General features: G+C 34.0%; 1 protein-coding gene across 3 annotated transcripts in view; it reads right to left on the reverse strand.

Moving 5' to 3' along the window:
• The window catches only part of LOC113508543 (serine protease inhibitor 3/4-like), a 273,260-nt gene that overhangs the window by 57,146 nt on the left and 189,309 nt on the right, over nt 1-26,805 (reverse strand). The window contains exon 1 of one of the 3 annotated variants that reach the window (XM_026891654.1): nt 9,623-10,820. The exons of the other annotated variants lie outside the window; for them this stretch is intronic. The gene's annotated coding sequence lies outside the window, so the exon portion shown is untranslated. Of the gene's footprint in view, nt 1-9,622; nt 10,821-26,805 lie in introns of those variants that run through there. 3 annotated transcript variants of the gene reach the window in all.

Below are 26,805 nucleotides of genomic sequence, written 5' to 3' on the forward strand. Positions count from 1 at the left end.
ACTACAAACATGGCCAGCTATGGACTAGTGCCGCTGTGTACGAATTTGTGGATGCGGCGGTTTGTTTGGCTAACGTATTCTGCTACTATGGTTATGTTGATAATTTGGCGGAGTATGATAATAATTGATAGGTTGATATATCTCGACAGTATTTGTAAAAAGGTTTTCTTAAATTAAATTTAAAAATAATTTTTAATGGGTAATGTAAATAAAATATTCTGAAATAAATTTCTATAAGCACAGTTTCAAGATATTGTAAACGTGTTACTGGAATATCACCAACTAGCAAAAACATCGACTTTTCCTCCCCGAGTTAACACACCCTGACAATGAGTGAGTAGTTTTTGATTTAACACGCACATAATTATTTAGAGTGTAGGACGTGCATAAATTATTTATGATTTCTGTTTCATTATAATATATCTAACAGTGATGTGTATATAAAGAAATATTAAGTCATTGTTACAAAACTCAAAATTTACATTGAAATGACACAAATCTTAGGTTATCACCAAACAAATGCATTTCTAACAAGATAAACTTCAAATTAAAAAAGGTCCCAAGACAGATAAAACTGTCTGTCCCAACAAATTTTAGAAGGCTCGATCGATTTTTATTAAACGTGGCTAAGAACATTCGCACATAATTCACTTTAAATACAAAATAAACTAAATTTAAATCGCTCAATCTACTCATGCGCAAATATACCACAGACAGACAGTCAGAAACGTCAAAATATTGTATAGTTAAAAAAAATGAAATTTATCTCCAAAGTACCGCATCCGTATTTCCCACTCGCACCCTTTATGTACACACCAGAAGCTAAACTCCAACCTGATTAATAGCATCCCGACACAGCACGTCCAAATGAATACTGTTTAGATCTAGATATTTAGACCGGCAGACACATTGATGAATGTAGTCGAGTGCTGAACTGTGCAAGCTATTCCTACCTCAATAACTTAAGGCAAGGTTAAAGGTACCTTCTAGGAGCAACTACTGCCTCGTTTGTGCTTCTTAGGCAATTGGATTACTGAGAATACTACTGAGAGTAAGTAAGATGGGTTCTGGTTTTCAGTGGCAAAAATGTATGAATTTCGATTTTTGCCGTCCATTTTAGGTTAAACTGGTTTGTGTCAGGTCAAACCTGATATATTCTAACAGCTTTTAGAGTAGAACTAACAAGATTTCGATACATATTTTTTCGTGATTTTTTTTCTGTAATTGGGTTTGTGTAATCTGCATGTTTTGTATGACGTATCCCGGGTCAGTCTGGTGATATTTCAGTACCAATTTAAGTATATGTGTGGGAAAATGAACATAGCATAGTCATTTTGTTTAAGTAGTGTTTAACTTTGAGCTATTCTTTTAAAAACAAGCCTGTATTAAGGAATTAAATCCATGTTTCGCGGGGAATTTCACAAAAAATCAAGTTACATGCAGTCAGAATTTGTGCATCACACAAATGCCTGTCCTACGCGGGTATCGAACCCGCGACACGTCGCTCTCGCTGGGTTTGGCGAGGTAACCTTAACCGCTCGGCTATTTAAGGTTAGTATATCCTAAGGTTAGGTCATATTAGGATTTACTTTTTGATTCGTCAAACCCAGCAAGTTCTTCCATAGATTCTCAAAATGATCAGATATTAAATTGCAGCCAAGTCTTACGAAACCTTACCTACAGTAAAACGAAAAACAACCCACTCCGCTCCCATATCTCTCGATCAGTTGAAATTAAGACACACAACCAGATATAATGACCCCATCGTACAGATGGTGTATCATTATTACATGATATCCTGGACGAACATTAAGTAGACAAACGGCTCTCATTAAGCGGTAAATAGGTCATGGATGGCTGGCGAAGCTACGGCCGAGATTGATTCGGGTCTTTAATAATAAATCTGGTAGTGTTTTGCTTGTTTTTAATTAACGTTAGTTGGATTCTTTGTATTGAGCATCGATCAGAATATCACTGCCGCCATTTTGAATTGTGATGAGGGTTCCACTAAAAAGGGAAGCGTGTCTGACTTCAATTTAATAATAAATTTGCTCTTACTCAAGTAAGTTCATAATTTCATAACATTAAATATCTTTTAGAAGTAGTCGTAATATAGTTTTCCTTCCATCCCTGACAAAGTTTTATAAGGCTTTTGGGTCTCCAGTTACAAAAACCAGTGTCCTATCACGATATAGGTACCATGTAGGATAAATAATGTACTGTCATTCAATTACATTCTTTTCGATAAACCTCTTTGAAACAGTCTCGCACACACGTGATGAGATGCTATGTACATTGCACCGTACTCGCCACAAATTGAGTTACAAAACGATTCTTTGCTGGACCGGACGAGTGCCTCTCAAACTTTTACAAAGGAACCATTTTATTGTTGGCCGCAACAAACCAAGGCCAGGGTTTATATCTTTATTCGCTAGTACTCCTTTCTTCTATAGTAAGGAGAATACGAAAGTACCAACGAGGGTTGTTTGGAGTAATTATTTTATTGTTGGAGGAATGTGATGTTCTAGTTCAGGTGTAATGAGGTTTTTTTTATGAAAGCATTACTACAAATACCACTTTTTTTGTTGTTACATAGCTTATGTTAGGTATTTATTTATAATTGTTCGATTGTATAATGTTAATAATACAATTTTATATAGATATATTCTTTTAAAAGATACTGCGGCCCCTGAGAAGGATTTATTTTATTTTAACCTTCTCTTAAATAATGTGGTTTTGTTTAGACAGTTGTGTAAAGGATTTTTACGGTAAGCTGACTGATAGCAATAATCCTGCATCCCTGATCGTATCTTCTTTTATAAATACGCATTTAAAAATAACATACCTTAAGTATTATATTTCTTCATAAATTCTTTAATACTTTGAGCACCATAGTTCGCAGTGAAAGCTGGTGACGTCAGCTCATGTTCGTTACGCCGCTTCATTACGAGCCACCCTCAAGGGCACCGTCGGGGACAGATTTGTTGCAATACTAATGACAAAAAAAGTAAATCCTCAACTAAACGGTTTTCTATTGAAGTAGAAAGCATATTATATGACGAAGACTTGTTTTTTAGTCGTTTAACGGAAAAAATGCAATATTGTTTCAAAAATTGATGTTTTAACACTTATCGAATCGGATAAATGTATAAAAATAACATTCATTTATGACACTTTTTTCGATCAAGTATTTTTATATATTGAAGTGGTTTAGGTAATTGTTGCAGGTCTTAGCAGGGTGTATTAATTAAATACGAAACATAAATATCGATTACATTCGTCTATTATTCATTGTTAAAAAAAAAGACTTGTTACAGAATAATAGTAGGCTTAGGATAGTTGCAGGCTGTAAGATCAACGCTTAAATATAACACAATTCCTTTAAAGAAGCTTAACCTAAATTGAACAAGTTTCCTTCACATGAGCCACCTACTTCATAGCAGCTCAATTTTTGACTTCTTAGCGAAGTGAATTCGGAGACAATTTTCACGGAGTTTTCTTTCAAAAGTTTCATTATACCGCGGGCGAAAATGAAGGTACGAATCGAAGACAGTTCGGAACAAAACCGATATATCTTCGAAGTTGAGTGGAGCGCTTTCGGGGACTCCAGGGCTCGATTGTAGACTTTAGTAGTTTCAACTTTAAACTGCTTCTGAACCTGTTTATTTTGTAGCAGATCTGATAGTTTGATTTGTGGACTGTTGAGCTTCATACACTCTAGTGTGTTTCTAGCATCTTGATTTTGAAAACCTAAAACTTTTGTACAATCTGGTATAAAAGTTAGTAGATAGAAACAACTCTTGTAAAACAGATCAGAGGAGATTTTTCCCTTGGGAATTGGGAAGTGAATAATACAAAATCATTTAACATTCCCAAGGCATTAAAAGGGCAAAAGAAAAGCGCCTCAATCTACACCATAGAAAAAACACTCGATATTCTAAGAGTCCTTACTGGGTCGTAATCTTTTAAACCTTGGCCCTCTAAATGTACCATTTTCGGCCTCCCAAGCTCTTCCCATAAAAAAATATACTACTTTGAATAATTTTGTTAGTTCTGCAGTCCATCATGCTTCGCCTATGTAAATGGGGGTAGATTGAGTTTGAAAGTGTATGGCCCGATGCCTCGCGAAACAAAATACTCCTTTTTTGGAGGAACTGTTGATTTATGGAAATGGACGGTTTTATTACACATGTACAAAATGTGTACATACCTATGTGTTGGCTCAAGTTGGTATGTAAACTTTTTACACTGTTTTTTTAGGTAAACACTGGTTTGTTAGAGAAACAAATTTAGGTATTTTGTTCGTAAAAATAGAGTTCTAGTCAATGAGTAAGGTAAATCGAAGTTGATATATAAAATGAAAATGGAAGCGACATGTCAAATAAGTACTGTCTAATTCACAGTTAATATCATATCTTATATCATGCAAACTAATCAAAAATATTAGTTACACAAAATATAATACCTTTTGATCTATGATTGACGTACTGCGTCCTACCTGAATAAATAAAATCACATCTCCATCCAATTATCCACTATCTTACAAGAGCCGTCCAAATCAGGCCTGCTTGGCTTGTTAATAAAATGCCGATTCGGGGAAATTATCGAAAAACTGTCAGTTTCACAAGCCCCAACCAACACAGCAGGGGTTTCCCTTCTGGACGACGAGCGTCTAGTGCTGAACTCATTAAAGATATTTAGACAATTGCGAACGACATTAATTTGTCTGTGTTTGCTAAAATTTGGACCAGTATTTTTCTTGTTTTATTACTTTTTTTTGGAAGGATGTTTTAATTATCTGAAGAGAAACCATTAAGAGTTCTTACCATGATTTTTCCTCAAGATTTAAATGGGGTATGTAGACGACACGGTTTATTTTTAATTATTCTTTTGCTTTAGTGCTCCCGCTACATTCATTTGTTTTTAGCTTAATTAATAAAACATTATATTTTATATTAGTCAATACATAAATACTAAGTTTCTTTAAGAAATTCGTTCAACGTAACCACAGTAACAAAATCAGAAGTACCACTTTTAGAGCTCGTAAAATAAATGTATTGGTTATGAAAACTTAAGATACAACGGCTTACTTTTTCATTTGAAACCCAAAAGGATTACGAACCAATCAATTTCTACCAATAAATCGATGAGCTTTCTCTTAATCGGCATTAGTATTTTCAAAGAACCCAATAATTTCACATTTCAATGCGTTCAAAGCAAAAATAATTTGGACATTTAAAAGTTTTCTTAACTTGACTGAATTCACTCGTTAAGAGTTCTAACGAGATCACTAATTATCGATTTACTGAAGCCGGTACCTTTAAAAGATTACTGTTAAATAACTTTACGTTAAGTAATTAAGACCTGTTCAGGATATTTCGGGAATTCGTTTTCTGTGTAATAGACTAATGCTTTAATTAAATTGCGTTGTTTTATAGAATTATCTTGGATCAAAAGTAATTTGAATTCTTCGAGGTTATTATACATAAAGTTTACGGGATCAAATATAATTTTGTTTGCACAGTATTTGTCGTATACATTTTTGAATTAATTATTATTAATTAAATTGGCATAGGTGTCATTGCATACATATTTAACTGTAATGGAATTTAGCGTTTTTCAATTATGTTAATGTGCTTATTAGTATTTTCAGAACGAATCAGCGTTACGCTAATGACATGAAGCTATTATTAAAAACGTGTTGACATTAAAAGCTTATTACGATTTGAATTAATATTGTTTATTTATGTAAATTATTTTATATAGTATTACTTGTAGTTTTGTTTAAATAAATTCAAATTAATACGGCCACTATTAGAATTATTTGATTTAATCAGTATTAATAAAAGAAAATATTCTTTTATTAATACTACTTACTCAGATATTCTGCTTAGCAATAGACGAAATACTACAGCCCTGTCTATCTAACAAGTGAAAACTTATTCGACCAAAACATTAATCTTTCACACAAACATATAAAATAAGAAAACTGTGGGCTACAAATGAAAAATGGCTAAAATGCAGTAAAATAGAGGCAAACGAGAGCCGTACGAAACGCACGTCTCCTGCTAACAAGTAGATGCTCAAACATGCGCACCAGTCGGGCTAATTTTGGTCCAAAGACTACGCATTTATGTAGACAGGACATTGAGAGACAGGCATATTAATGCCTAACTCAATATTGCGACCTATATTAATGTATTCTATTACATTGTTCAATTGTCTTCTTTACGTCGGTAGGGCTATTAGTAGTCTTTAAGAAGGAAGATCTCAAGAAGGGTTTTCAAATCAGCCAGTTTTTTTTTGTAATAATTGAAACGTTTTCGTCAATTTTAAGTAAGAATAATATTAGAGACCAAATTTAATTCCCAATTTGGTTAAAAATACTCAGCTTTAAGTCGTTATAATAAGTTCTGTGACATTTATGTATGTATAACAAATATTAAAATTGCGTCTGATCTTTATTAATTAAAGTAAAGAACAATTATAATAATTTTGATTGCAATGGCCGTTTGCCCTTAAAAGGTCGAGATCGTCTTTTCTCTTAAATCCGATTTTATAGAAAGGCTAACAAGATTCATTAGTGTCAGACCGTAAATAATTGTCACTTCGCGAGAATTTCTAACAATTTCATTATTCTTATAAATAATTGTGATAAACTCGTATAATTTGGTTTTCATTAAGGTCTGGTATTGGCAGACCTAATCGAGCAATAATATGGTTTTAGATGATTTATAAGTAGGAATGTGATTTTTAAATAAATTTAACTAAAACTGCAACAGCCCCTGTCCTAAACTGTCTTGAGCTGTCGGTAAAAACCTCTCTTTTTATTTCTTTGCAGTTGAATATTATCTATTTCAAAATCAATTAAGAACTTTAATCACATGTTCTGAATACTATGTAATATTGAAATAATATAATATTTAATACTGATTCTCACAGAGACATTACAATGGAAGGCATAAATCTATGTCAGTGTTCTAGCCCATCTGCATATATCTCGCTAATCTATGAGCGATATACCTCGTAATTTCTTACCTGCGTCTCATTAATTGTGGTCACGTAGGGACCACGTGACCGCTTGTGTGGTGAACTGTGGGTTTTACGCGATGTGTTATGTCCAATGTTGGGTAATGGGTGACTGGCTGATGGGCCCCTGTTTTAGTGGTTTGGGTCTTACTAAACGTGGGTTACTTCCGAGTGTTTTATGAGAAATTCCTAATTACTATTTCGAGTACCATCTCAAAGTACCTACCTCAGGTATTTCCTGACTTAATATACACACGGCATATTATAACCTAAATTCGGGGCAGCAAAAAAAGTTTCTTAACTGTTAAAAATATTATTTTTCGAAGGTGTTGAACACACCTAGACCATGTAGTCTGTAGACAAATTATCTATACAATATATGTATCAAACGAAGCTACTGGTTTTAACTGGGTGCTCGGCCGAGCGAATTTTGTTTGAGAGCTCATAAATCTGTCACACGTCAAAGTAAGCCGCGTATCGAACGGGCCAGCCCTCCGGTAAATTATGAACTAACTGCCTTTTGCTTTGGTCGTCGTGGGGAGCTGCAATGCTTTTAAAACGCATGTGTAGACGCTGTAATGTAGTTTCGAGAGTACCTGCTACAGTAAACAAAACAAAACGGATTTATCTCCAATCTAATCAACATGAAAATGGATCAGATCTCTTTAGGACAAAATAACCCGTTTTCAATGTAATAAAATTTTGGACAAATCTTGATATTTGAATGTTTTCCTCATCCTTTACCGGAAATATTTGACTTAATATACTATAGATGGTATATTATGTTCTATTTAACTTTTTCTCAGAAAACGATTGACAAAGCAAGTACGTAATTCAAAAGGAAAGGCTTTGAATAGAGCGAACTCTGAAGAATTTCTGAATGAGTTAGAGATGTTCCGGATTATGACCGGGTCAAGAGTGCTCGGGATTAATAAACATGTACCTACGGAAATTGTTACTGGGTAGAAATTGGAGTATTCTGTTTATAAAAAAAAAAAATGATTTTAGTGTTTTGTACCCCGAGGGCAAAAAACGGAAATCTATTCCTATGGCTTTGCTGTCTGTACTCCTATACTTAAAGTGAAGGTGATAGGTGGGAGAGAGTTAAAATGTTCACAGATGAAATATTTCTATAGCCGCCAAAAATATAAGCAATGATTGTTAAGGTCGTAAATATGATGGCTGGTCTCTTTTTACAAAATTATTTTTATTCAGCCTATTTACTATTTAAATTCGTCAGTTTTTTTGCCTATACTTATTTCGTTCACTCTGTTTATATCAAAACCGTATATTTATCGAATCGAGACAACAATGAAAATATATTTATCACCCCATTCTACTCTTTTATAACATTATATTTAAGGAGCTACTTGCAGATCCGACGAACGAGGAAAACCTGCAAAAATACATAAGACGGTGAAACGATAAAACGTTTTATTGCTTACTTAAAATTCGCCAAAAATCAACAATTCAATTCTATGCGAGTCATAAAGTGGAAAGATGGATTTCGAATTGAATGCGGTACTACGATCTCTCGATTCTGACAAAGGTTCTGAATATCTTATACGCTCGATTTTCTTTCATGATTACTTTTAATACTCGATGGTACGGTGTAATAATATGAATATATTATTATTCTCTTTTCAAGTGTACCTCTTTGTATATCTAAGAATCCGAAATGTACCTTCGTGTTAGTAACTTTTTGCCTTATTTATTTTTTAACTTGTATAATAATATGTTGCATGGTACGGTTATTTTTACTTTGTTATTGATTGGCTGATTACATTAATTTTATATATTTATACTAACTACTATACTAAGTGATACAAATTTTGTTACTATGACAATTAAAAACAATGATTGTACTATTAATATTGCCAATATTTTTTATCTTACAGCTATGCATTCGTTATATAAAACATTATCGTTACGTTTCACTTCACTCTCTCAACTATTCGAGTTTACTCGCCAACAGTAGGATCCTTATACAAACACTCGTAAAATACTGCCGATATTATCCGCGCAATAGGTTTAATGTCTTATGACGTAGACGAAGAGTCGGAGCGAGACGGCGGAGTGTGTACTAACCACCTACCATCACTACTTTAACTAACACTGCTGCAACTGTGTAAGAGAGATAGACTCTATATTATGTAGAGCGCCATCTTATTTTCGCAACTGTAAGAGTTTTACGTTATGAGGTGGTAGTAGGCGCCCTGTTCAAATACACGCGATTACTTCGCGCAATGGAAGATCGGCTCGCAAGGGAATGGAGACGTCGTGAAGAATGCTCTCCTTTATTTTACAGTCTAACTGTAGAGCGTTCTTCTGTTTTAATTTAGCAAGATTGGCTTGTGACGATGGAAATTGTCATTTAAAATTCTTTGAATAGGATTTTTTTGTTTGTTGAGTGGTTTTGTCTGGGATAGGATTTAAATTGCGTTGTTAAAAGTAGCGTTAGAATTATTATAATAAGATCAAATTTATATTTTACTTTTTACTAAAAAAAATCAAATTACTTCCTTAATGAGTATTTATATTCTAATTATAACTTAGTCTAAAAAATTATGATAAATCAGGTAGAGACACTTACCTATAAGCTCAGGGCTTTGAGTTCAAGATTCCTCATATGTAACGGTTTCCCGTCTATCCTTCAATCGAAAACCTTTACCTGCTGCATTTTCGGAAATTTTCGTAGTATATTTGATTTGTAGGATAATCTTCAATAGTTCTGGTGTAGGCTTTTGTTCGTAATGTATTAATATCTATATAATTGGCAGAGCTCTACTGGAACTGCCTCAGGAATAAAAAAACTTTGATTACAGTCCCATGCATTTGTGTTTTGGTATTGTTAACTTGTGAAAGATCAACTACAGTACAATCCACTTTTTACAACAAGTTAAGAAGCTTTGATTAACAATGAAATTTCAGCATTAACGTCGACAAAAAGACATTGTAGTTTGTATAAACATGCATTGACGAAAATAATCGTAGAGGCCCAATACCTGAAAACTTATGCACTTACCTACACCTACCTATAACCGTTACCAAAGAAAGTCTTCCTAACAATCGTGGCACACTACCGCAGGTGGTCCAATCACCCTCATTGGTCCCGGAATCAATTAGAGTCGGCACTCGTGGCCGAGACAATGCTGCGCCGCGTCAGGGACTGCAGCACCGACACCGATAGCAGAAAAAGTAAAAAAAGTGTTTTTTTTTTAGGTTTAGCAAAAGGTCGTTGATTTATCGGTAAATATCAAAGGTAGTAAAATAGTAGTAGTCTGTGATTGAACCGTACGTAACGTACGAACGTATTGTTTTTTTTTAAAGAAAATCACTGTTGTTGCTTGGACAACATTTTATACTAAAGTTTACGCTCTCTTTGATGAAACTCTGATTAAAGGATCGGTAAAATTATATTGCTAGAATTATGACTTGGGAAAGAAAGAAAACTAATATCCAGTAGAAAGAAGCTAAACAAATAAACCCGCTAAAGTACAATGCATGCAGACACACCGAGTTCAACTTTTTTATTTTATGCAAATAAATTTGTTCTGCAAACGCTACCAAAAGGTGTACATAGACCGAAACGTCCCAACTTGCCGAGTCAGGTCGTGACGACATCGACGCAATGAGTCGCAGGTGCACACCCGCCGTAATATGTGCTACTGTATGTTGAATGAACCGTCAGCGTGCACCGCGCTTTACTTGTAAATGAAAACCGCCGTTTGACATATTGCAAATTTTCCTTCGTGTTTTGGCAGTATAGAAGCGGTTGATTTGTTAATATAATTTTATTTTTATTTTATTCTCAATATTTTTTAGACTTAAATTGGTGAAAATAAAAATACCACGAAAAGCATGTAAAAAATGTATTATAAAATATTAAAACCTTTTCTTCGACAGTTTTTTAGAATTTGCCATCGACTAAGTTTTGTCATATTCGCTGGCAGTTTTAGGCCTAAAAAATCAATGGACGTTGAGCTATTGCAGGTTTTATTCTTACATTGTACAGAAACAATGTACATATATTGATTTGTCAATCCATTCATATCATATCAATCATACGACAGTCTACACAATCCCCACCCAGAGATCACGAACAGCTTAACCGTTCATCACACTATCAAACCAATCTCTACGCATGATCACAAGTGTACTTACCGATAAGTAGTTACATTTAAATCAGGCATAATATATCAATGCTAAACTGCAGATAATTTCATCACTAAGCCCGCATTTCACACTCGAGTCGGCAATTAGCCGTGATCTGTCTGATTAACATGCGTTGTTGGAGCGAGCCGGCGATACGCGTGGAGCTTCTGTGATAGCGGATTAGGCTAAGTGTGTTGAAGAGGATAGGACTTTGGGTTTTCAGGACAACGGTATTTGATGTTATGGTTTAAGCTGTGTTATAAAGGAAAGTGGGTTGTGTACATCTGATGGGTAAACAGTCCATGTAAATTGAGGTGTTTTGATGAATTCGGTTTTACTGGACCACGACCTAGATGTAGCTAGGGAAATAGTTCTAACTCAACGAAAATAGTAAATGTAATTAGTTAGTTAGTTATGTTTAATCTAAAATTATTTGGGCATAAAAACATACCTTGTGTTAATACATCATCTGGGTGTCTTTGTGCATCAGATTTGAATTTTTTTAAACCCATCGCAAATTCTAGCTCGCCAATACGATTTAAGACATTCAAAATCAAGCTTTTTTAACCTTTAAACCCGCTTATATTGGAACCCTACAAATAACTTAGCAGCGACAAACTGTCGGTCCGCCGGCGACACGTGATCTTTCAGGTGTTACACTGTTGATTAATACGCTGCGGAGGCAGTTCGAGTGACGTCACTATTTCGAACGATTAAGTTCCTAATGATGTCCAGCGAGATGTGACCCTGATTAAAATGCCTGGAAAGGGTGGAGCGGTTTTAAACAATTTAGCGTTAAACCTTTGACAGATGATGGGCATGTTGACAGGGAACAAAAAATCATCCTATATATAGTCTAGACTGTCCCGCGGGCTGTGCTAATTTCCTCTTCCCAAATGGAAATATAAAATTTTAATAATTGGCATTATCATACCTGGGTTGGAGAAAAGAGGGAGAAAAAAGTAGAAGTATTTTTAACACAGCCTTTCTCTTAGATTTATCAATTTTCGTTTTGTTATTACATGTCATTCATACTTTGACTATTTTGCAACACATAGCAACATAATAACATATACAGTTTGTTGGAGGTGATAAAATATGTTAGCCACGTTTATTTGGCAAAAGCTGCACCCAAATAAGCTTTAAACATATAATCAAATTTGGATGGTATACGCGATATTTGAATCAATGTAACATTGTCAGTTTTCAGTGAACTAAAAAGCAAAATATTCATATCATACTGTGTGCAGTATAGGTTATCATCCCTATTGTGTTAGTGTATCCAAATTCGGGGATTTCGTATTGTGATAGTAGGCACAGGAAACTGTTAGGAAAGGCTAACTAGAGCAGGTTTTTTTAGTAACTACAAATAAAATCTATTTCGATGTCAAGTTTAGTTCAAATATTTTCACATTCCAAATAAACATTTTCTTTGCATTTTTCATCAACACAAAACTTTTAACCAAAAACAAATATGAGTGTGGCCACAAAAATAAATATGGTTTCGTTTGTGTATTGAGTCAATTAATTCAGTACGTTAGTCTGTCATAAATCAAAAAACTGAAAATGCAAGCGAAACTTTTTTTTTCACGAAAAAATAAACTCGAAATGTGCAATTTTATTCGTAAATGTTTTCCGTTTAACTCACAAATAGCGGAAATTTATGGTCCGAGAAATTGGTGGAAACTTTTTGTTACACGGTTTTTGAGTGTATGTTGCGTAGTTGTTAATTACAGGAAATAATGATTTATACGCTGCCACTGGTTTCGGAATCGAAAATAATTTGTGTACTGCAGGACTTTTGTAGTTCGAAGCCGATTATTTGGGAGCGCGGGGATTTATTGTTTTAATTGCTTGATCAATTCTCCGTATCTATAAAGAAGAGTTGGATTATTTCGGTTTTTCTGTTTTTTTGTGCCGGAACTAATTCTGTCGAGCATGGGTGTTTTATTGCAATAAATAGGATTTGTTTTTGTAATCTGGTGGGCAAATAATGTATTCCGCAAACTATAAAAAATATTTTTTTACATAAACATACTACGAAATTGTTCTTTTGTCAGTAAGTAAATAGGTAGCAAACTACTTAACACACATTTTATTCAAAATGACACTGATCTCTAAACTCTTCAATAATTTAAAATAAAATATCACAAACAATTTCTACAAATCCTCACAATACTATACAGAATCAAACAAGAAATCCTTTTATAAAGGGTCTCAATGTAACTAACTTTAAATTTTTTACGTAAAACGTACTAGTATTGCTTTAGCGATTCCATCGTCAATTGCACCCGGGTGAGTATTCAAAGAGATCTCAGTATTCAGAGATCACGTTCGCAGCCGACTTGTCTAGTCCAATATTTAAGAGGAAGCGAGAATTATATTATATTAATTAATAATTTCTTTTAAAACCCTTGTAAAGTGTCATTTCGAAAATTGACAGTGATGATGATAAACGCTCAATTTTGAGGAGATGACAGGTCAAAGTCACATGTCATGTGTAAACATTAGAGCGTTTAAAGCTGAAAATTGTAAAAATCTCTATTGGCTAGAGGAGACCAAATTCTATTCTAAAACAGAATTAACTAATTTAAACTTGTTGATAGTTCCTACCCAAGCGGTCAGATGCAAAGCAGCAGTGAAAACAAAGGTCGTCAATGAATGAAGATATCAGTAGTAATAACGTGTCTCATAATCATCATTTGAAGGCAACATTCAACAACTCAAAACCGAATCCTCAGACCAGGCCAAAATTAATTTTAGTACCTCCAAAATCTTCAAGTCAGTACAATTTTGTCAAAAGCTTATCTCCTGTCACCGTACCACGCTGTAAGTGGATCGAAGGCAGGCGACGACAGAAAAAAAGTTGTGTCTAGCAAAGGTAACAATGGTTAGAGGTGGTTCGTGAGCTAGACGCCGCGGAAATGCTTTGAAAGACCTTTCTTATTTAGTTTTCTTAACTGATATCCGCTTTTAGATTTATGTATGCACGTTTTCTAATAGCGAATCGGAATCAATGCTGTACGTGATTCTTTTCTTTCATTATTCAATTTGAGTCATTTGTTTACAGTACTTTTTTGCAAAGCTGATAGAATCTACGCATGTTCTGCCTTCGGGAGATTGGAAAGATATCATTGCAGCTATGAGTTTTTATTGGAATTGTGTTTAATCTGTTATGTAATAGATAATGTTGAACTTGAAGCCAGTATAATTTTCTGCGAAATCTATTTATTTGAAATGAACTTAAATGGATTTAAGTCACTTAGATAATTAAAGATTTTACCTTTTTTTTAAGTTAATAAAATTCAATTGTTAAAGAAATTAAAACAGCCAGCATAGCTGCATTGCTGGAACATGATAAGACATTTTTAATAGAATAAATTTCTCGAACACGTATAATTGAATCCACATTCAAGTTTCAATACCGAATGCGAACTCAATATGAGTCGCAAATGAGAAATTCCTTTGGCAGCACTATTCCCGGTAATGAACACCTGTATTCAAAGAAAACCATAATGAGCTCACACTCAAAGCATACGTCTCGACATTTTCTAGAAATTTCTTTTTAAATAACGCAGGTCTGAGACGGTATGAATCGGTGCACACGGAATGAGTGAGTCTGCCGTAAGTGAATGGGTTGAGTTGAACGATGAATGGAGCGGCGCGGAATGAGACCGACTTCGAATTCTTACGCGTGTACCTGGCGTTTGACGGCGTCTAATTCTTAAATTTCATAGAATCGCTAAACCGAAAGACTTGTCAACTCGTTTTAATAAATCAATTACTGTATTGCTTTTGTTTTTGAGTAATCGAATTTCGTTTTATTGCAGGTACATCAAGTTGCAACTGATTCTTCTTTCTAAGGTGAGTTTAGGCCTATAATTTTCATTAAATCTCTTTAGTTTAATGATTGTTTAAAACAATATTTGTATCACGTTTCGTGCTAAAATATTTCGCCGGATATAGATTTTTCATGATTGACTGTTGATGATGCAACTAATAATTGCAATTTTTCAATTTAGTAAAGTCGAATCAAATATTGTTTTGTTACAATAAAGTTGCTGGTTGCTACCATACACTACTGTTTGCTGCTACACACTTTTAACTGTTTGTGCTGCGTTATATCCAAAACCTTCATTTTATTTTATGGTCTTGAGAAGGTTCCTCGAATTGATACCATTGGGAGTTTTCCTCAATACCTTCAAAGGGGTGACCTGACTGGGTTCTCTTGTAATCAGGCAACAATCCCTCGCAAATATAATTTTGCATTCAATGATCTCGCTAAAGAAATTCTCTCAGTACACCGGAGTGAGAATTTATCGGCGTTCCGCCCACTTAAATAATTTTCTAAGGGCCCAATTTCTCACTGGTTTATTGTTCGACGACTCGTTCTACGGCCCTTAACGACGTTAATTTCGAATTAATTCGTTGATACTCCCGCGCCTTGATTAAACTCTGATTAGGGAATAAATCTTGTTCTATTTTGTGTGAGAAGTCGTTGGGTTCAAATTGGAAAATCTTGGTGTCTAGATAAGAGCTTGGGCGAGACCCCGACGTTATTTTCGGAATTAATTAAAAATTAATCAGGTGGTTATTGCCCTCACAATGTGTCTGCAGCTTTATAACTTTCAGGCGTGTACATAGAACACCTTGTTTAATATTATTCGGCACCTGCTCCCTACTATATTATTTTTGCATTACCTGCACGATGTCTAGTCTTTCTTTCATAATTCACACTGTTCGTCACTTTGCTTTATATTCGTTTCGCTCAAGTGTGATAAGTCAATATATATTTTAAGGTAAAACTTTTACAAAAAAAAAATTATTATTTAAACATAACAATAAATTGTTCGGAAAATTGTATACATAAATTAGATACACTTAATCTATTGTGGCTTTTAAAATAATTAGCCCATAATGATGAAATTAGTAAACAATTTTGAGCAGATTAATTTTCACTTTCCCTATTTTAAGAGGTGAATACTCAACGCCCATTAACCATGAAACAGCGATGGCACATGTACAGCTACATTCAACAATGTTGCGCTTTTGATTCCAAATTTAATAAGCGCTTAACACTTCAAAGCTCGCGTGTAAAGCAATTTGGCGCGCGCCGAAAAACACCACAGTTTTGGTCTAGCAACGTAATTGGTTTATACTGTAGTCCGCAGAGAAAATATTAATTAGGGCTGCTGGTACAGCGCTTTCGAGCGCTTTCACTGCTATCTACAATGCATCTGCAATAATCGTAGCTGCTGATTTTTTGAAGCCCTTTTTGAACTAAAATTGTTACGAATCGTAACGGTACATACATTGGTTATAAATATGAATCATATACATGTTAGTTCCTGTGTTTTGTAATGCTGAAATTGTAATAATTTATTTCTAATAGTTTTTTTTGTATTGTAAATTTTGATCAATTTCAGTTTATAAACTTTTGGGACTTATTTTCGATGGCATCCTTCATTGAGATGTAAACTGTTCTACTCATGGAAAGATGGTACTAACAAATACAAGTAAGAGCAGATACAACAAAACTTACAAAACAAAATTATTTTAATCTTCCAATAGACAAAAGGTGACTACATTATGTAGACACTATTAACCTTAAAGAATATCACGATGTCTTATTTTCTGATAAAAACTTTATTGAAAATCTTTTAAGTACAAAATGCATGAGATTGAAAATAATTTCAAGAAACGTTCACTGTCGTCAGCTAAAATTAAATAAAATACGATTTCCATGAAAAACAATATTATTATCCATATTTTTTTAATTAAAAAAGTCCCTATGGGTCTCAAGACCTTATAATCATTCCATTTTTCTTTATTTTCCGTCGGCTTCCTCGCTTCCTGAAGTATTTTAAAAAACTAGTAAAATGTTAGAACTAATTTCCGTTACACAGAAAGTTTTCCGAAGGGGCTCTCTGCCTATTTTATGCTCATCTGAATCTTGAAAGTTTGATGAACTATCTCGGAGAATGGCTGCCGTGAAATTAATTTTACACTTGATAAGCTTCTGCTATTTTAAGATACTGCACTTTGGAACTTTTTTTTAAAGCTGCTCCAATATACAATGAAATTAAGGATCGCATTGTGAGGGTTAGACGTGGCGTTAATACTGTGTGGGATCTTGATCCCTTTGAGTTGACGGTCGGGTTAATTAATAATTTAACATATTTCAGCTGTGTGCGGTATTTATAATTTTAATAATTCAGTTACGGGTACCTGGTAGGTGTGTTGCAACTGAATGAAATTTTGCTGGCTATATAATTTATTAAAATGTATAGCAATTTTTTAGAAGTATAAATGTTGATGGCCGTTATTCCTAGGTAATCTGCGTTAAATACAGTGACTGAATTTTTCTTCTAAAGATGTTGAGTAAATCTCTAGAACCGTACAAAAGAATAAACACAAACCACAAGCAGAACTAGAAGACGTGTCAAATATTTCTTATATAAACATTGTGAACCGATAATCCGCCACGTTCGAACATTACCCACAAAAACACTACCGTCGCATTTGTATGTATTGCAAAATTCAATAGGATAGCTTATAACGTTGCGGACTCATCCCGACCGTTCTTCGGGTTATGAAATTGGATCCAGTGACAATAAAATACATAATTTAGGCCCGCGCCCCACGGTGGGGCGCCAACTTATTGTATTAGACACAGTAAATTCTGCTAAGACGCACGTGCGCACAATGATTGTGGCCAGAATTGGGTACGAATGTTTCAGACAATGTGGGCTTTGAAGTCGGTTTCGGTTTTCGATGAATTAGGCTCCTATGTCTACAAATAGGCTGTTTTCAAAGAGTTTGGAATGTCTAACAATCATGTACTATTTATCGTAATTAGCTCTTTATATGTGTGTCACTTATAGAAGTTTATAGGACGACAAACATACTTTTTTGTCGTTTTAATTTTTAAGTGATGCCCAGAATAAAAATGAAAACAGTTTTTTTTAATTACCTCCTTCCTTCAGCGAACTTACGAGGTTACTAGAAATTCTAGAAAAGCGTCATAAAATTACAAAAAAACTACAGTCGAAAAATCTCGGTTTACTTTTTATTTATAAATTTAAAATTTAATAAAGCAACAAAGTCCCCAGTCTTTTTAATTCTTTGAAACTAAAAAACAAAAGCTATCTTCTAATATCCTAAAATGCTAATCAATTTACTTACAGCAAGATGTTCCAACCCAACAGCAAAATTTAAGACGACATCATTATTAAACACGTAAACAATACACGTCTATCGATTCCCCATAACCTCAAGGGACACAGCTTGTATATACGAATTTAATTAAGGATTGTAAGCACAAACACTAACGTACTTAATATCTGTATTGACACGGTCGCTTCAAAACGTTGGTGTTCCGGCACAGCTGTTTAATTATCAGCCGCAGTTATAGACGAGTTTCGTAGACAACTTGTTCCGCCAATCCAGTGCTATACCAATCTGTAGGGTGTGGTGCCTGTTTGAGCGGTCAGCGGATTGAAAAGCGATGTAAAATGATTCTAATCGATTAATATTTTTCTGATAAAATCGTCATCATTAAAAAGAAACTCCTTTCCCACTTACCAACTAATCCTTGTGTCAAACAACACATTTAAGTATTCTTGGATCACACAAATTCTTGTACTACGTGGGGATCTAACCGGCGACACATCGCAGTTTCACAGTGGGTCTAACGTAGTGAAATCAATCACATGGCTTATATGAGTTTAACAGACCTTGAAAATTCATTGCATTTGATTGAATAGTGATCTTATTTTATTCATCTCAATCTTTTATTAGTAATATATTTTCATTGAGTATTTTTTTTTATTGACTCACGTGTGTATCATTTTCTATATCTGAATTTAGTATGCGTTAATAATTCAGTAAAAAGAACCATCAAATCCCCGACGTAACTGAATTACACTATTGTAACATTTGTGACTACCGCTGTAAGTGGAACCCAACCCCAGCCGTTTCGTGGACTGACCGCAGCGGCTATAAATTCCGACACAATATTTCGATGTCGGTCCCTATCGAACTTTCAATGCGACACGTTGCGTACGTCACATAAAACCCTTGTTTATTACTATGTTTTATTAAATTTATATGGACACTAGAGGCACTGGTTAAACGTGAATCGATATTGAATTATCGATTAGTTATTAAATGATGTAACGGTTTACTCACGCGTATTTATCGGGGTAGCCCGACTAGTTTCGGACCCAACCGGAGTCCTTAATCATGAGCAGACGCGGCGTGATCCCGCCGCGTCTGGCTACCCTGAAACTAGTCGGGCTACCCCGATAAATACGCGTGAGTAAACCGTTACATCATTTAATAATGAATCAGTCTCACGATAGTTATTATAAAAATATCGATTAGTTGATCGATGGAGCTGTATAAGTGTATCGATTTAAAATATTGTAAATTCAATTTTTGAGGTTTTTTTAATTACAACGAAACTGTGCTTCGTTTTTTTTCCTATTTTTCTGCCTTTATAATATAGTAGGTATTTTTACTTATTTTTTTTCTTAATTTAGCTATTACCAGCAATAAAAAAGTTAAAAAATTAAGACCAAGAAGTCTTCGTACCCCTATCCTGTACCAGAACTGTTCTGCTATTTGATAAAGCAGTGTACAATTACAACAGCCAAGATAACAGGGGGTAATTTATCATAATGACGTCTGTGTATTTTTTAGCTGCGAACGCCCTCTAGTGGCGACCCCACTAAATCACCGGCCAAGAGACAAGAATTATCATATAACTCAAGATAATAAGAAATATAAGCGCAGTATTTTTTATATTTATGTCTGAGATAGCAAATGATAGGAATGTTTTGAACTAGAAGGAATGATTCTAAAATTGGTTGTATGCGATGATTTGTAGCTTAAAATTTAGATTATAGTTATAGTTTCAAATATCCAGAGAATTTATTTCAAGTGCCAAAACTATTTTAAATATTGAGATTGCCTTGAATAACAAATGATGATGAAAGAATGAAAAAAAAAAAGATCGGGCAAGACTAAGAAGTTTTGACACGAAAAGAAGAGGGAAACAGTATACAAATTAGCTTAATAATTAACACAAAATGTAGCTCAATAATTAAGTAGTTTTCAAAGCCAAAAACACACATAAGTAAAAAGGTACAGGTAGCCCAGTGGCCCAAAACAGAGAGATTGTATATGACAAATAATAATAATAATAAGTGCTTCTCAGAGCTATTGTGATTGAACTAACGTCATTAATGCAAGTAATAATTATTAAATTGACTGTCGCACAATGGATGATTGTGAACCGTTTTCAGTTTCTTTCCAAAGGAATTATATTTTGAAACAAGTTATTATTGTAAGGTTTTAAAAGCGGCTGATAAACGGTTTACGCGAAGTAAAAAATAATAATAAGATTTAATATATAATTACATTACTTTAAGAACTCTCGTTTACTATAAATAATACTTCACCGTACAAATTCAAACAGATTTTTCAAGTGTTCATTAGAAAAGATTTAGAATACCAATCCTGAAGTAGACCCAACTTCACGGCTCTCAAAGAACGGCAATAACCCGACAAAATTACGAAGGCAGTTAGTTATAAAAATGTTATACGACCGGGAGTAGACCATCGAAGTCGGCTAGGTAATAGGGCGACAAGCCAACTATTATGAGAAACTTTGTTGCAAGGAGATGAGAATTCATTTTATATGGATATGATATAAAAACGTCGCGATAAAACCTTTTTAGTACCTCGAGAATATTATTATTCTTTCAGGTAGTTTTCTTTTTATTTTTTTTTGCTTGTCATGAACTTGTAAGTAGATATTATGTATATTAAATTGCTTTGTGAAGTAGTCTACAAAGATATGTCAGATTTTGGTGTATCTTACCATAATCGAAAGCTGTTAAAAATTGCCTTGGTATTTACTGAATTGAAAATAATACATTTTGATAAAAATATGAAAGAATACTATTTAAAACGGCATTACTTGATGTTTTAAGCTAGAAAATATTCCATCGAAATTGATCGAAAATATTTCAGTCTATCCCTCCTGTGCTAAAATAGCTAAAGGTCAAATGAGAGGTCATCAACCTTTCCAGGCAAAACAATGGCTGTACTAATGTTAGTTAAGAACGTCATATCCAAATAACGTTCGTAGTTCCGTCCTCTTAGCGAGAGGTTCTTCATTACACCTCCGCGTAGACGAGGTAATTGCAGGGCCGACACACGCGAGCATAACCTCTTAATTTATTGAACGAAACTAATGAAATTCCTGAGCAAAGTTTATTGCTAGAGACAGCCCTGTTTCGCGCTAACAATTTTGGCCTCTACTCTACAAGGGGCTGAAGTGTTCTAATCGTTTCTTTAATTATTTCTGAATTAATGTTTAGTCGCGTCTTAGAGCGTTAATTTTGTAAAATATCTTGTTATTTATTTGTACCCACTTGCGTCTTGTTTTATCCCTAACAATTAGGCGTGAAGTATAGCCATATGGTTAAGTTGTTGTTGAATATGTGGTAGGGGTCCCTATCATATGGTGGTTAGTATGTGTGTGCGTGTGTGTGTACACGGACAAGTGTGTCTGGACGAGAACTGCATGTGTTATTTTGTTTGTAGACGTTGAGTACACATTTGCACCATAGAGACATAGTGTTAGTAATATAACCTCTTTTCCGTTTTATTTCCACAAATAGTAATTATAATCATTGTATTACAATCTCGAATATGTCAATTTAGCGTTTCTTCCTTTTTGCCGTATTTTTTTCTGTTTTCATCATTTTTTGTAAGTTTAGAATGATGTTATTGCACGAATATTATGATTATCTTATCCAACCAATACTCGACTTGATGAATTTAGTTTTTAACCTGAACGCTTTTAAGCTCGAAATAATATGACTTTGAGACGGTGGAGAACCTCTGACCGGAGAACCTACTGGAAACTCCTCAATTATATTATTTCAGATATCATGTAGTGCCATCTCACACTCGCATTCTCTGAATTGTAATACCAACCATTGCTTTCGACCTTATTAGTAACCACTATCAATAAAGCTAGTAGTCATGTTAATGCATGTCCTACGCACCACTAAAACGAATATAGTAGGTACATATCCACTTACTACGTTTTAATTACATCACATAACTTTTACGACGAATTCAGAACGAGCTTACTAAAGTAATACCTGTCTGTTTTACGAGTGCAGTTACTGTAGCAGGTTGTATATTACCTAGATATGCAACCTGTTTCGTCTAGACTTTACGTGTATGACCTAAATAAATTAGTAGTGCACCTGAGACGTGTTTGGGTTTCACGATCGTTTTCAGTGTTGGTGTAATTGGCTTAACACTTGTGGATTAATCGCTCTTCCTAACTTGGCTTTTGAGAGTTTATTCGTTTATTGTTTATTATGATGGTGAATTATATTTGGGAATTATAAATAAATAATAAATAATAATAATAAATAATGCGGACAACATCACATACATTGTTCTGAACCCAAAGTAAGTTGCGAAAGCACTTGTGTTATGGAATTCAGATACAACGAAGGTACCACAAACACCCAGACCCGAGACAATGTAGAAATAAGAATTTTTACATTGACCCGACCGGGGATCGAACCCGGGACCTCAGAGCTAGCGACACCTTGAAACCGGTACCACCGTACGCCACTCGACCACGGAGGTCGTCAAAATTATTTATACGGATTATGAAAACTGTTTGTGTCCTGTTATTATATTTTTAACCAGCGTTTAGTATTGTTGCTCAAATGGACGGGTGTCAGAATTTTGCAAGATATTAAGGTTTCTTTCTTGATCATGATTAACCCATTATCGCCACAAAACTGAGCTTTTATGTACTTCCAATTAAGAAAATATATATGTGTCTTATATCAATTGGAAAACTACATTTACTATTGAAAAATAAAAGACAACAGCACCCAACATTATTATCTTAAACTTAAATATTTCATGTACTCACAGATAATGACATTAACACAGTAAAATAATAAAAAACTGACAATTTGCAATTTGCAAAAACCTCCTCCGGAATAATATGTAACAATCAGATTTCATATGATAATTCAGTTAGACAAACAGAATCGTCGCAGACATTATTAAGCTCTCAGAAATTTAGAAATGTAAGCTTAATTAAAATTTCTTCTTAACAATCATGTCTAAGCGAAATACCGAGTAACTGAGGGGGAATATGACTCTGATCTTTTGGCACAAGTTAAAAGATATAAGCGAATAAATTCTATCGTGGAAGTAAAAAGTTTTGAGTGTTATTTGTGTAGACTCTTAGAGGACAAAGCAAATGTCGTATTTTCTCAATAGATAGACACAGCAAAGTGATCATGGTGCAGGCATAGGTAGTAGGAGTAATATTTTGAACTGCCTATTTTATTTTACTTTTAACGCTTTTATACTGACGCTCGAAGGAGTTTGTACATGTGACATTTTAAGTCACATGCACAAAGACACCCATTTCTTTTGAATACCTAACGCATTTCATATCTTCAAAGTAACTCCTTGTACTTAAAAGTCTGATTTTTATACTATGATGACGAGAAACCTCTTGTCACTTAGACCAAATAGGCAAAATTTGGAAGTTTCAGCGGAACAAACAGTAAATTTTGATGATAAGTCGTTTTAAGAATCGAAATAACTGCAATACTAGGGGTGGGGGCGAAAAAGTTACCAAGACACTTCGCATCAAATTAATAGATTAATTGAAAATTTAAATTCAAAGTTTCTTTTTTCTTTTGTTTTAATTTCAACGCAAATTGTTTTGATTGACTGATGGAGATTATTTAAATTTTAATGACTATTATTATTGTTTGAGATGGGGACTTTGTAAGTTTTTAATAAAGTCTGCTATTAACCTCAGTTTAACTTAGAGCAACACTTTAGTCTTTAAAAAAAGCATAGTCAAACTTAAGTGGCTACAGTTTTTAAACAAATAAGTAAGTCCGTGTGATTTTTAAACGAATTTTGTCAACAACAACAACTTGTGATTTTTATTTTACGCATTTTTTAAATAAGGTTTGTAATACATCAGGTTGTTAACCTAGTACATCGTGTAAAGGAGGTCGCTCCACTCGTTACGATGCCCTTGTGGCGAGTCACTAATGTTACAACTAACTACACTTAGCTTTACTAATGTACATGCATTTTGTAGTAAATTTATAGTTCGACTAGCTTTTGCTTGCGGCTTTACTCGTCTGGAACCATCATCCATCATCCAGCCGACAGCGTTAAAGAAGGGTAACATTAACCTTCTTTAATGCTAGCTGAGAAAAGCCTATGTGTTAATCCAAGATATCAGCTACTTCCATAACAAATTTCATCAAAACCGAAACACCCTTTAGGAGTAAAGAGGTAACAATCATACACTTACACATACAAACACACTCGCATATTTCGCATAATATGATATTAGTGTGATAGTAGTAGTTTAATGTTAGTTTTATTTCATGCCATTGTGATTCTGGATTTGCATGTACGCGATGCAGGTTTGTTGTTTGATATCAACGCAGGCAAACTATTGACAAATGTTATACGAAAATATTAAAAAAACCTTAGATTCCAAACATTGAACCTTTAAATCCCTTCTTTTAGATGAGTATCGATGAATGCTAAACCCTTCTCTATATGGGAACAACCTGTGCCCAGCAATAGAGCTTTAAAACGCTGAATTTATTTATGAACAATTTATTTGAGTATGTGTTTTCTTCTTTAACATGTTTAAGATAACTTACTATTTTAATAAAATTTGAAGACTCTTTTTTTTCTTCCTAGCTTCAAGAGAAATCCGGTTCAGAGATAGCCAAAATTTACTATATTTTTTTTTATCTTATGTATCTACAATTTATATCTATAAGTCTAATAAATGAAGAACTGAGTCGAAGCTCATCAGGGACCCGGAGATTAAGAACCAATTTAACCACTTATGCAATCTGTGGTGTGCATCACAAAAACTGGTGACAGTGACTGAAAAATGAGACGGTAATTAGCAAGCAATCTATCACAATCAACGTTAATTTGAGGAGAGGGTTCAGAATACCGCTTTTAATTAGATTTTTCTTCGAATTTTCCTGCTTGGTTAACCATTTTTTCGCTTCATGGGTTTCGTTAAATGTATTTTAATTTAGTAGAAACGTTTTTTGAAATGCTTTTAAGACTCTAAATCTTGTTTATCAAAATCGCGAATTGTACATTTGTTGCAAATAAAGAAGTCAGAAATGTGTTTGCAAAACCCAAAGAGCTAAGTTGATTCTATAACTTGTAATAAAAAAAATATCTTACGTAGGGTGGGATTTTTTTAACACTTATACAGTAATTCGGTCTACATATAAATACATTTTCTAATTTGATAGGAGAGCAAAGAGAGAAGCGTACGAAAAAGTTTACGATCCACTCGCTACTCAAACGTATTGAAAAAATAAATTTCAAAAATAAAACTGTTATTTAGATTCACTCAACTTTACACTTAACAAACACCCTTCTCAAATTCCTTCGCATACACATTTGGAATATTCTAGAACTTCATGCGTCAATTGTTTTTATTTCTGAAACAAAGGCCAATCGGGCTGATAACAATAGCCAGTGCATTCACCAGACTATTTCTAGTCTAGACTATTTCTTCACGTAAATAAGTGTTACCGTTTTAGTACTGAACCCTGGGTGAAGGAATTTCTGGATGATTTGAAACGTGTCCAATTGAAAATTATAGGAGTCGACATTGGAGTAAATTTATAGGTATTTTTACATATTTTTTATATATTTACATATTTTATATATTTTTGCAGGTATGGAAATGTTTCATTATTTGTCTTATTTCTTTTTTTTTGTAAACAGTTTACGAGTTACGATGAAATCACAAAGTTTAATTAAAAAATCAAGTAAACATTTGCCCAATAGCATAATATGGAATACATAAATAAAACTATTCTAGTAGGAGTTCTTCCTTGAGTTCTAAAATCCATATCTTAACTTTAAACTTATTAATTATCATCCCTGACAGGGTCTCGTTTTATAAAATCTTTATCCAATAAAATAAAAACATCAAATACTTATCAAAGAAGACTAATAATCGCAATAACCGCAGCAATTAGTAGTGGACAATTTAATAACGGTCGCAAACGATCATCGGAATCGTTCGGTGTAGTCCAAACGTTACGGGCTACCAAGTGACGGCATCTAATCTGAGCAATTAATCCTCTGATTGCTCTAAATGGGCCTTTGTCCTGTATAGCACTAGGTTATAGAGATACGTGTGTAGCTGCAGTGCAGTAGTGTTAAGTGCAAGACGTTTAACGTGGCGATAATATTGTGTGAGCGAAAGTTTGGGTGTTTGTTTGCTGATTGCGATTAAACTGCTGGATCAGTTTTGATGAATTTGGCTTTGAAGAGCTGAGATCGTGGATTAGTATTTAGTTACAAGATATGAGTGCGCAGGAGTTATATTTAAAAAAATATGTATTGTTTTTGTGTTTGTTCCAAACCGAGTTATTTATTTTTCAGCGTCGTAAATCCAGCATAAAATAGCGTCATTTGTCATTTTGTATTAATGATCACATAGACAAATACAACTTAAGAAAGCAAAGCATTTGGCATTTGCTG

This window comes from Trichoplusia ni, chromosome 2, assembly GCF_003590095.1.
Source record: "Trichoplusia ni isolate ovarian cell line Hi5 chromosome 2, tn1, whole genome shotgun sequence".
Lineage (NCBI taxonomy): Eukaryota > Metazoa > Arthropoda > Insecta > Lepidoptera > Noctuidae > Trichoplusia > Trichoplusia ni.